The sequence below is a fragment of the Bidens hawaiensis genome, unplaced genomic scaffold (genome assembly GCF_021521415.1).
Source record: "Bidens hawaiensis isolate Kalapana, Puna unplaced genomic scaffold, B.hawaiensis_p1.1 tig00024691_1, whole genome shotgun sequence".
NCBI lineage: Eukaryota > Viridiplantae > Streptophyta > Magnoliopsida > Asterales > Asteraceae > Bidens > Bidens hawaiensis.
Window position 1 is genome coordinate 51,687 of NW_027493912.1, and position 12,226 is coordinate 63,912.

The 12,226-nt window shown below is 41.9% G+C and overlaps 1 pseudogene across 1 annotated transcript; it reads left to right on the forward strand.

The window, feature by feature from the left end:
• The first annotated feature begins 1,587 nt into the window (after positions 1-1,587).
• Positions 1,588-3,244, forward strand: LOC143569861 (F-box protein At1g67340-like; annotated as a pseudogene). The gene is made up of 3 exons (XR_013141809.1): positions 1,588-1,878; positions 1,990-2,151; positions 2,357-3,244. The product of XR_013141809.1 is annotated as an F-box protein At1g67340-like (transcript).
• Positions 3,245-12,226: the final 8,982 nt, after the last annotated feature.

Sequence of the window (12,226 nt, forward strand, 5' to 3'; positions counted from 1 at the left end):
TTTTTTTTGTATACCCAGTTAATCAAAAATAACCGAAGCAACCGAATCATTCATATTTTCTTATATTTCTAGCTTTTATACATCCTTTTGATATATATTGATATATTTATGTTTTAATTTCCACTTCACGTATTTATATCTTTATTTCATGTATATGTATATCAATTTCATGCATTTTTACACAAAATTTTAAAATAAGTTTGGTTTTGATCATTAAATGAAATTTTATCCTAAGTGTTGGTTATTGGTTTCAATGGATGATTTTAAAAAAAACCGAATTTCAGTTTTTGTTTTAAGTGGAGTAGAATAACTGATTAACGGAACCGAAACCAAACCGATATACGCTCGTATTTACCCGATAAATAAACACTTATTCTTAATATATATATTTATTACTTTTACCTTCCTATCAGATAATAAAAATCTCGTACGGACTGGCAGACAAAGCGTGAAATAGCAAACGAGGAGTAAAACGAACGAACGGATCTGGTCAACGCCGTTTGACCACATGTTTTGCTTCTTTAAATTCCTCTTACAAACCAGATAAGGACAAACAGTAGTTGAAGTAAATGGCATTTTCGCAATTAACTCCCATTTTTCGGGGCTATATTACATTAAAAAATAAAAAGGAAATTATTAAAACACCTTTCAAACTATTACAACAAAGTGACGTTACCTGAACCTATTTTGAATAACAAAACTAATTCTACTAAAATTAAGATTTTTGGTTTTAAGTAAGGGTGAGCAATAACCGAAACAAACTGAGAATTTACAAAAATAACTAAATTAAACCGAACAACCAATTAACGAAAATCGGTTACCGGTTATATTTTTACACTCAGTTAACTAACCGAGCCATCATATTTTCATATAATTTTAGTTTTTATACTTTTATTTCATGTTTTTTATTATGGTATTTATACATTCATTCCATTTATTTGTATCTTCATTTTATTTATTTATACTTTTATTTAATGTATTAATATGCATCGGTTTCATGTATTTCTAAGTAAAAAAATTCGAACACAAATTTAATGTTAGTCATTTTCTAAGTGGTGTAGTGGGGTCGTGGGTATGGGTGGTTCAATGAAGAAATACTGATATCATTGTGATCTCCAATTCGATATGAGGGCGTTCGAATTTTATCACTAGGCGGGCCTTCAGACATGTGGATTTTCCGTAGCTGGAGATAACTTGAGAAGCTTAAGGGCTCATACAGCCAGGTTAGGCCAGCTGGCGGTGACATCCCTTATGGAGTAGTTAGGCAATTCTAATTGATCTATAAAAGAAAAAAAAAGCGAACCGAATAAACGAAACTGGTTAACTGAAAACCGATTGACTAATTTAATCGAGACTAATAACTAAGCCGAACCGAATTAAACCGAACCATGCACACCCGTAACATTAGTGGACCAAAATAATATTATTTTAATTGTCAAATCTTCATTTTAATGTTCGGCGGCGTCGTTTCGTTGTTGTGTTTCATCTCACCCCTCTTGCTTCCTATCTATAAATATAAGGCCTCAGTTTTCCCTTCATATTAATATCACACAACCTATACGGTACACTTTCTCTATATCTTATATATCTATATCTCTAGTGTTTTTACACACAAGGAAAGAGAACAAGAAGAGGTGGTTGTTATCCAAAGCCAAATAATAATATTATCAACATGTGTTCTGACAAAAGAAGAAGAATCATTGATTTTCAGTGTAATTATATTACACCGTGCCCGAAACGTGTAAAGTCGTGCCTGACGACTGTTTCGGGCCAGTGTGATTTATTCGATTCGCTTCCTGACGATATCGTTTTGTTTATTTTAGCTAAACTCGGGTCATCGGCTTGTTGTCCGACAGATTTTGTTAATATTTTGTCCACGTAAGCGTTCACGAAATAACCGAAATAATAAAGTTTGTTAAATTTTGTTATTATTATTATTATTGTTATTATTAATTGATTTATGTTTTGTGTTTATGGTTTGTTGTGTAGGTGTAAGAGATTAAACGAGTTAGTTTTAAATTCACTAGTGTTGTCAAAGGCGTCCCGAAGACATTTTCGGTCAAGGCTAAGAATTGGACCGGATCGGCTCACCGGTTTTTGAAACGGTGCTCGGATGCTGGAAATGTTGAGGCGTGTTATACGCTCGGCATGGTTAGTGGTTATTTTATTCTGCGTCGCTTAGATTCGTTTTTTTTTATATATTTTAAAATTCTGTTTTTGGGTATTTAGTATTTTACTGACGGAAGGATTTTATTTTCTGCGTCGCTCATATTCGTTTTTTTATTTTCAAACATTCTGTTTCTGGGTTTTTTTTACTTTTTTACTAACGGAAGAATTTTATTTCTGTGTCGTTCAGATTCGTTTTTACTGTTTGAAAAACCGAGGAAGCGGCGCGTCTTTAATGGCGAAAGCGGCGATAAATTCCCACGCGCCTTCGTTATACTCGCTAGCGGTAGTTCAGTTCAACGGCAGCGGCGGAACGAAAACCGACAAGGATTTACGCGCCGGAGTGGCGTTATGCGCTCGCGCGGCGTTTCTCGGCCACATCGACGCTCTCCGGGAGCTCGGACATTGTCTCCAGGACGGCTACGGCGTTCGCCAGAACATCGCCGAAGGGCGGCGGTTTTTTAGTTTCAAGCGAACGCGCGTGAGCTCGCAGCGGTACTATCCGCAACGCCCATGTCATTAGTATCTGGTAACTGGCTTAAGTGGAATCCGTTACCCCATCTCCTCAACGGACAACCTGTCCCCAACCTGGTGGGACCAGGTTGTCCGTTGCTGAGTGATTTCGGGTGTAACGTACCACAGCCGGAGCCTCATCCGGCAAACCAATTTCTGTCTGATTGGTTTGCCGGTAAGGTTATCGGAGCTGGTCTCCGGTTATGCTCACACGCGGGGTGTGGCAGGCCAGAGACCAGACTCCATGAGTTCCGGCGGTGTTCTGTTTGCGGAAACAGTGAATTACTGTTCCAGAGCGTGTCAAGCGCTTGACTGGAAGTTGCGGCATAAAATGGAGTGTACACAGCCCGGTGAAGGTAACGGAAATGTGGATGAAGATGACGGAATGTTTGTGGAGAGTTAAAAGGTTAGGCGTTAACGGTAACGGTAACGGCGAGGTTAACGGTAGTTGAGGATGCTTTCTTTTGACGTACGCCGGCATATAGACGTTAGTAAGAAAAAGTTATTTATTTTTATTTTTTTTTATAGGTAGCAAATTTTGTACAATATAAGTAGCTGCCTTTTTTTTTTTTAAAAAAAAGCTAGTAATTTAAATTCTGGAAGTACAAAAGGAAAATTAGAATTTATGTTAATGTATTTTTATTAGAAGTTTTTTTAGAACGGCGTTGAATATAACGAACTATCTTGAGACCTGTGTATTACATGCAAGGCTGTCTATGAAAAATCTCTTGCAATTTCGGGGCTCGAACGAGTAATTTGGTGTCTCTAAGATAACGCTTTTAATTATTTGATAGTTTATTTCTAAATCACAATACTGATCAAAGCAAAAAAAAAGATATAATAATAATAATAAATAAATACTAGAATTGCTAATATAAAATATGAAGTAAAGCTTTTCTATTAAAAAGGAAATAAAGTTTCCTATAAAAAAAAATAAACGGCATTTGTGATGAACTGAACTTACTCATTTGATTTCATGGCCTAACACTCTTTCTATCGTATCAAAGAGTAATTTACGTCATTGTTTTAAAACACAATTATATTAAAATATAAATATTGTTTTTACAACTTTAGGCCTCAAGAAAGATTGCGCATGGGTCGGTAAGAGCGGTCAACGTTGAGGTGTCATGCCCCACCCCGCGTTTAACATGATTTAGGGAGTCACAAGTAAAAGTCATACGTAGAAAATATACAAATAAAATACAAAACAAAGTAATGTGTAGCATTTTTAATGTCTAACGTTGATTTAATTAAAGTTTTCAAGAGTGATCTTTTCGTCTTATGGTTTGGATGTATATAAGTTGAATTATAGCATTATGGCGTCATGTCCCACCCGCACTTAACATGCTCTAAGGGGTCAAAAGTAAAAGTCATACGTAGAAAATATACAAATAAATACAAAACAAAGTATTGTATAACCTTGGCAATAAATAAATAAATGTTGATTTAAAGTTCTTGATGGTGATCCTCTTGTCTTATGGCTAGGATGTTAATAAGTTGAATCGGTTGCTATCTACTCGAATTCGGATAGGTAACTAGTTGAAGACGGATTACCTAAACGAAATGTTTATGAAACGTATTTTTTTTGTTTATTTAAAAAAATAAATATAAAAACTATTAAGCGGTAATCAAGTTTTATAATTGTTACATTCAGCATGCACCTAATGATCTATATAAATTTTCAACATATTAAAACAAGTGATTCTAGTTAAGCAAAAAGTTAATTTTAATAAATCAATAAAACAGTTTTAGTAAAATAAGTACTTTTAATCAATAAATTAAAGTAGATTACCTTAGCAAGTAGTAAATTGTATGTGCTTTTATAATAAGATTTACAATCTAAGAGATTATAATTAACATTGTCTGATTTATCCAGATAAACTTATAAAGATACTTTTTATTATTCTGGTAAAGACTTTGCAAAATGTCATACCGTTTTCATCCAATTCATCTAAATATGAGTTTTTTTTTATCGGACCATTAAGGTTAATGATACTTAAGACAGGGTGTACATTATGTCCTTGTACCTCTCTTAGGAAAACAACAATATGATGTTATGATGTACATATATCACTAAACTTATGGTTGGTATATGATATGCTTAATTACCATTACATACATAACCCTTATTACCATCTCATTTTCACAAAATAATGTGGCATCAATCATGAATATTTGGAGTTTTGTAAAATGTGATGGTTCAAATAATCTTTTCTTGAATTGAATATAGAAGGGTCTTAATTCAATGGGACCAATGCTTGCCAAAATGACTAGGTGTTGTACATTATTTTTTCCAAGACTTAGTAACCATGATTAATGTGATGGGGAAGGTATGGTGGTAAGGGCAAATGTATGCCACCACACAATAGTAAGTTGAAAAATTGATGTGTGGTTCATGGTTTGCTTATCTTCTCACGTTATATGCATGGTCTAAAGAAAAGATGTGGTTAATACTCCATATTTTTTTCGGTTGTAAGTCAATCATAGTTATACTCTTGTCGATTTGATTTGACAATATCTATATATATGAATTAATTATATAGTTAGCATTATGAGAAGACTCGATTGTGGTTTTGATGTTACTTTCATTAAGTTAATAAGTTACAAAAGTTGTAACTTATAGACCTATCCTCCTCTCACGTTTAAGTAATCCAAACACCTTATTACTTCTAAAAAAATTTATAAGTTATAAGCTGGTAAAAATAAGCAATCCCAAACACCCACTTAAAGTCTCATTTCTCACCACCAATTGTAATACATTTGGTTTTCGAAATAAATAGTCTTTTGTTTATTATGTTATCTTTTTGAAAGGATAATTATATGTTTTGCTTAGAAAAGCAACAAGATAAAACATTTCAAAGTTTATTTTTTTACTTTCAATCGTTCCACCATCAAGGTTCAATTAAACGTTGTTGGAGTTATTTGTCGCTTAAAAGAAACCTCGACGACTCTGAAGAAACACTAATCGACCCCGGGCAGATTACGGATAATCTGGGGGTTAAGTAATGTTTCCCACGAGGATGAGGTCCAGCAAAGAAGGTTGTTCTTCAGGTGACCTGCAAAACAGACACCGTAAGCTCGTCACTGAGAAGGGGGGGTTCCTCCTTGTGACCACCATCCGGCGTGAGAATCAGACTAGATTGCTCTGAATATAAGTGTATATTAAGAGATTGCTAGAGAAGATAAGATAATGATATATCAGATGATGTCCTTACCATTCCAAAGTGTTGGAGTATTTATAGCCGAAGGTAGGTTTCCTAGAAGGTACAGCCGGCTGAATAGTATTCCTGTTCTACCAACAGTGGGTTACGCACAAGCCATGCTGGTTGGTGGATAGGCTGCGGCCGACAGTGACAAGGTCGGCTGTATACTGTTCCACCAACTGTAGGCTGCGCACGTCCCATAGTAAGGGTTGGTGAGTAGGCAGCGGCTAATAGTGACAAACAGTACTAGAGGGTGCTCCTCCTCGTACTGTTGTCGGTGAGCTGTCACCCTATGATTGGCTGTTCTGGTCAGATCGTCTGTTTTGCCCATACCTTGGTAGGTATAGTACAAAAGATCTTCCAGGAGCATACGGACTGGGTCGTTTGGGCGGGAGTATTCCCGCCTTGCTCATTCCTTCAGGTGACTACTGAAGTAGCAAGTTAGTACCTTGTGCGTGTAGCCTTGCTATCAGTGCGGGTAGCCTTCCCTGATGGCTTGTATCCGCAACTGCGGGAACAAGCGGGGTACTTCACCATTGGGAGGCTTTCCCTGCGGGTACAGCTGGCGTACTGCGCGTAAGGTCTTCTCTGAGCATGGTGGGTCCTGCGGAAGCAGTTGGTCGTTGCGCAGACGTCCCTGTTCACGGTGAGTCTTGCGGGTCCAACTGGGCTCTGCTGGGACCTACCTCTTCAAGTCCCCCCAGTCCAATGTTATTCTCATGAATTATTAATGAGTGAGGTGAACTTTTGGACTAGCAAGGGGTTTTGAAAAGGGTTTTTAATTTTAAGGTTTTCTGTGGGGATTCTTCCCGCGGTTTTCCTAATGTCACGCAGAAATTCCCGACTTTTCTGCTTAATCTTTGGGTATGAAGCGGGTAGGTCTGTAACCTCCTCGCAAGTCAGGAGCGTTGAGTCCCACTTGTGTGGATTCTCCATGGGGTTTTGGTAGTTTTCAACATAGTGATCAATTATGTTAAAACCACCAATTCCATCTTGGAGTTTCAAACAATATAGTTCTCGACGTTCCCCGCCATGCGGGGATGTTATTCCCGTTTCCGCAAGCATGGCCCAGAAGATCCTTCTTGGTTTGAATTCCCTGCGGAGCGCTAAGTATGTGAAGGGTTTTGCCTTGACACTGTACCCGCACTCGTCTTACGGTTACTTTACTTCCAAGGTATTCCTGGCGTCAATTCCCTGCGGGTGCTAAGTATGTGAAGGGTTTTGCCTTAACACTTTACTCGCACCTGTCTTATAGTTACTTGGTTGCCAAGGTAAGGGGTATTTTCCCGCTTTTGAATCTTTTTGAAATTTTGAAATTCGAAAAGTTGGTGAAAGGATAAGAACAGTCCAAACTATTGAAACGTCGTCCGACGGTTTCTTCTGACAGTGTCAGGACGTGCAGGAAGTTATGGCGACGTGACAGTATATGGTCATTCCAGGCGCTTTTTCAGGCGCGTGGGCGCGAATTTTTGGGCGCGTGGCCGCGAAATTACTGGCACGCGTCTTTTCAACAGCTGTTGCCAGCTTGCTTTTTGCCACGTGTCATAGTTTCATTGCACCTGTGATTTCTCTCTCTTCCGCATTAAATTCATCGCATTAATTGCGATTAGTATATAAAGGGGGAGAGGGTCCTTTGTAATCCACACTTTCACTTTTCTCTTCATTCTTCAAAACGATTTCCGGCGAATACTCACCTTTTCAGTCGAGCATTCTCTTGAAATCGTTCTCTTTTTCATACCTGCAAAATGTCTTCTGTTCACGATCTTGAGGCTACAGCCCAGGAGGCTGGGGTGTACGCCGAGCACACCGTCATCCACGTCCGACAAGGATGACAAGAGTACTGCTGGCGAGTGCCAGTGTGCTCTGCCTGTCGATCTATATCAGTACATCATCAGGAAGTTCATGCTCGAGTCTCTCGAGCCTGAGTTTCCTGAACCTCATCAGATGGTGTATGATGCCCCCAGAGGCAAGATCGGGGTATATGCCGCATTCTTTGTCTATGGGAATCTTAGGTTCCCTTTGACAAAGTTTGTGTACCGTGTCCTGGAGAGGCACGGTGTGCACCTGACCAAGGTGCACCCGATGGCGATCGCGAAGATTCGCCACTTCGAGTGGGTGTGCCGGATTCTGGGCGTTGAGCCCTTCGTCGACCGCCTGATGACCTTCTACTCTTGGAGGTGCATCCAGGGGTGGTATACTCTGATAACCCGGATCAAGGGTTTGAAGATTTGCGCAACCGAGCGCAGTCTTCGTTCATGGAAGCGGGAGTTCTTTTTTGTCTCCGCTCGCGCCATCCCCCTTGCCATGAAGTTCAAGAATGGGCAAGCACTCCCCAGCCTTCACGCCTCCAACTACCAGGAGGCGGAATGGTTCTCAAAGATATCCCGAGTCCAATCTCCGGTTTACCGCTTTGCGGAGTCCGGGATGGTGATGCTCGGGATGAGCCGGGTGTGGAAGGATGCGGATGCGCAAAAGATCCCGATCGTCCTTGAATACGGTTTGAACTCTGTCCCTTACGGTACGGTCTGTCTTCTTTGTTTATATAGGTTTGTCTTCTAACTGTTTTTCTTTTATTTCAGAGGGGAACGACTTGCAGTCTCTCCTGTATCCGCGGGAGGCTGATAGTCCCGCTCGGATGGGTACTCATGCTCTAGATGAGGACGAGTTGCCCATCCTTGAACAGACGGCGGATCGGTTCGTGGAGGTCTACCCGCCAGGCCACGAGATCCTGAGCGCCAGGCGGCCAGGTAAGGCGTTATTCAACCCTCGACCCCTCAATGCTGAAACCTCTGCTGGAATTCCTCTAATCTTGTGTTCTGATGAGGAATCCGCAGATGGTCATTCGTTGGTGCGGAAGAATAAGGCTGCCGGCGGGAAGGGGAAGGCGAAGGTGGCCTCCACTGCCGATCCGGTGCCTCGGTCTGATTCAGAGACCCAGAGCGAGGAGGTGGCGGGGAACCCCGGTGGTGATAAGACCACTGCTCCGGAGGCTGCGACGACTGTCACCTCCGGAGAGCCCAGGATGACAACGGTGAGCGGCGTGAAGAGGCCGGCTCCATCGGGTTCATCCCCGCCTGTCCGCACTTTTAGGCTCAAGAAAACCCGTAAGTACAAACTTTATTTTTAACTTCATAGCATTCCATCATTAATACTTATCTTCTTTGTGCAGGCGTGGATGCTACCGCATTCCAGGGTGAAGCGGGGGGGAGTACCTCCGGACCCATGACGGTAGGCTTGGTCAGCCTACCTGAGGCGACGACCCAGGCGGCTGCGCCTGCTTCCGCTGGTTCAGTTGCTCACTCCGTTGAGCCAACTGTTCCAGCTGTGATGACATCACCGCCGGCTGTCAGTGCCATATTTACCGCATCTTTCACTGAGCCGGCGGTTACTTTTTCTGCGGATTCCGCATCGGCGACCACGGTTGTGAGTTCACCTACAGTGAGTTCACTTCCGTTGGTTTCTACTACCGCGGCGGCCTTCACCATGCCTCCTCCGTCATCGGCAACGACGGCCGATCCTTCAGGTATGCATGGGGCTTCTCGCCAACCTCTGCCTCCTTCCCATCTACCTGATCTCTTGGACGGATTTCCCTTGGGTTCAGGTGATGGGTTTGGCGGCTATCGGCCTGTTGTTGACCCTACAGGTGCGTAGGGTTCTTTTGGCCTCCTTTTTTTTTTTTATATCATCTTTTCCTAACTCCTTTTTGTTTTTTGCAGTGTCGGATTCCAATGAAGTGTATGTTCCACGATGGAACATCCGCCGAGGAACAACCCTTCGCACACCTGTGGAGTGCGTGGAGTGGGCTCGTCACGCAGCTCCCAGTGGTGCGTTGGGGGAAGCCATGGCTAGCTACCAGGAGGGTAGGCTAACCAATGAGCTTCGGGTTCTCCTGGCCCGGATGCAGCCACGCGTCGAGCTGCTTTGTCGTGAAAACGACAAGTTAAAAGCAGCTCGTATCCAAGAAGTAGCTCAGGCGCGGGCTGTCCGGGAGGAGAATAGGAGGCTCTCCGCGGCTGCTGCGGAGAAGGAGAAGGCGTTCAAGGCCCTTGAAGTTGAAGTTCAGGCCCGTCTCGAGGCCCGTTCCAAGGCTGCCCAAGCTGTTAACGAACAGCTTCGGCTGGCTAAGGAAACTGCTCGGAACGCAACTGAAAGGGCCACCAAGGCTGAAGCTGTTGCTGAGCCTCTACGCCTCGAGAATGAGGAACTTAAAGCTAAACTAGAGGCGCTCCAACAGGCTCATGATGCCTTGGCGATGGAAGACGCGAAGAAGCTCCAAGAGATCCTGGACCAGAGGGGGGTGCTTGACCAGACTGAGCGGAAGCTAAAGGGCGTTGAAGAGGCTGCGGCTAAAGAAGTGTTGCTTGCCAACCTCAACAAAAGTGAAGCCGAACGCGCCCGTAACCAAGCTCAAGCCGCCCTCCAAGAAGCTCTGGTTGCCAAGGAATGGCTTCTTCGAGAGGCGTTGTCTCAGGTAAGCTTAACTTCATAATGTCTTTACGCTTCTTTGTGAATAGAAAAGGTTTTGATACTTGTATTTTTTCTTTTTGTAGGTTGTGCATCGGGTCTTCACGGATACGTCTTATGACGATGCTATGAGCGCAGCCTTCAACGCTTCTCATGAGGATGGGGAAAAGGCCGGCTTCCTGCTTGGTCTAGGGTTTGTTGAGAAAGGCATCCCGCCTTCCAACTTCCCTTTGTATGATGTGGATACTGAAGCTGTTTATGACCAAGCAGTGAATCAGTATGCCGCCTTCCCGCATCCGGTGGTGGAGAAGGTAAACGAAGTCGCTGCTGCTGATGATGGGCTAGCTATCCTTAAAGCTTTCCTTGAACCGCCACGCTCTACTGATGGTGCGGGTCCAAGTGGAAGTTGTAACACCCCGACCGATGGCGGATTATACATCGGGGCGCCACGTATTGTTTCATTACTCGCGACACTATTGGGTGTCAATATTTAATAAATACATTTTCTTTGCGCACGCGCAGAACATGAAATCGTAGGGTAACATAAATCATATCATAACTTAAAATATTCAAATAACATAATTCGTCTCGTTACATTTTAATCTAGGTCCAAACAAAAAGAAAACATCCTACGTGTCCTTGAGATTCCCAAAGCAGCTACAGCAAACCTGAACATGTGTTAAAATAAAACGTCAACACTTGCGTGTCGGTGAGAAATCAAGTTTAATAGATATAAATAGATAATGACAAATACTGCGCGCAACATGTGCTTAACTGGGGTTTAACATAGGGTGTAATCAGATTGGGATCAAGCCTTAGATCATAGCTCATAGTTCAATCCGTGCTCCCAATTGAGCACAAAAACAAGAAATCATACGTGCATGTATAACAAAACAAGAAAATCGTAAACGATAGGTCTCCCGTGTTCATCTAATGGATCCATGAAAACTTCGGAATAGGCCGTCAAAGCGGTTAATGAGTCACACATACAAATAAACAGCCAAGTAAACGTCCATAACACATGGGGTTTTGCGCACATAAAGTTCATAAACAAGTTTAAGACTCAAGTTGTAAGAACACATGAACATCCCAAAACGTTAAAAATAAAAGGGGATTAAGTACGAGATTACTCACTTGTTAGAGGTGTGTTGAAAGATAATGCAAGAACCAACTTTTAAACAAGCACAAGTTAACCTATAAATAAGAGGTTATTGGTTTAACGATTGGTTTTTATGTCTTGAATATATGCAGTTACTTAAACAAAATATATATATTTACCGAGATCTGGGCAGAACAGAAGAGAAGACGGGGGCAAAGAGAGGAGCTGAGGATCTTCGGCAGAGAGCAAAGGGAGAAAGGTTGGGGAGAGTGTTTAAGTGTAGTGTGTGTAGTGTTAATAAACAAGAAAATAGGTTTATTTATAGGAAAACCCTAGGGAACACAATCCCTTAAAAGGAGGAAAAGATCTTATTAAATCAAACAAAAGATATCAAAAAGCACAAGAAAACAAAAGCAAAAGATATGGAAAGATATGCCGGCAGCTGCAGGGGATGGGGAAAAGCTGACAGGTTACAGGTCAAAGCATGGGAGGTGTCAGGTAAAACACTGTTCAAGGCATGCAAAAGAAGATTTCAAAAGATTATGTCAGTCACTTTTTCTGTCAACCAATAGGATTGGTGCGCATGCTGCGCCGAAAGTGGCTTTTCGGACAGATGTCAGAACTGACCTAAAGTGCTCATACAGAAGATAAGATATTACAAAAGCATACGGCTGACCTAAACTGAAGAAAAGACTTAAGGTCTAGCGCGAGAAGATTCGAGCGCGCGAGGGCGAAGGCAGACAGAACAAACCTTAGCGCGCCGCGGGAAGAACTTAAATCC